Source organism: Myotis yumanensis, unplaced genomic scaffold, assembly GCF_028538775.1.
Source record: "Myotis yumanensis isolate MYYU_CA2020_CCGP unplaced genomic scaffold, mMyoYum1.0.hap1 SCAF_10, whole genome shotgun sequence".
NCBI lineage: Eukaryota > Metazoa > Chordata > Mammalia > Chiroptera > Vespertilionidae > Myotis > Myotis yumanensis.
Window position 1 is genome coordinate 14,404,543 of NW_027223761.1, and position 525 is coordinate 14,405,067.

The window sequence follows — 525 nt, forward strand, 5'->3', positions numbered from 1 at the left end:
GTTTTGTGTCTTGATGTGTTATGATTATGATAACTTCAGATTCTTGGATATTCATTAAACATTTATTGATTGCTTTTCATGCGCCAAGCAGTGTATCTTACCATGAAAATACAAAGATAGACAAGCTACTGCTCTGCCTTCAAGAAGTTCAGTCTTGCAAGTTATCTTTAATTTTCATTCTTTTGGATTTATTTTTAGAAGCTAACTCTTCTGAAAAAAAAAGATTTGGCTCTAATCAAAGCAAAACATCAGATACTTGCCAAATCATGAAATATTTCCATCCTCAAGTTAATATGCAAAAACAAGTTGGAACTTCTTAATATGACTACCAGCCTTGATTAAAAAAAAAAAAAAAGTCTTCCTGAAGTAGTATCAAAGGTTAGAAATGTTCTAAAGCCAAAAGTTGAAATGGACCAGGACAAGATAAGTTCCCTTGGTGGTCCATTCTGTGGCTTTAAAACCACCTATATGATATGTACTACTATTTGTAATACTTTAAACAAGAAAATAAAATTTAAAAATAAA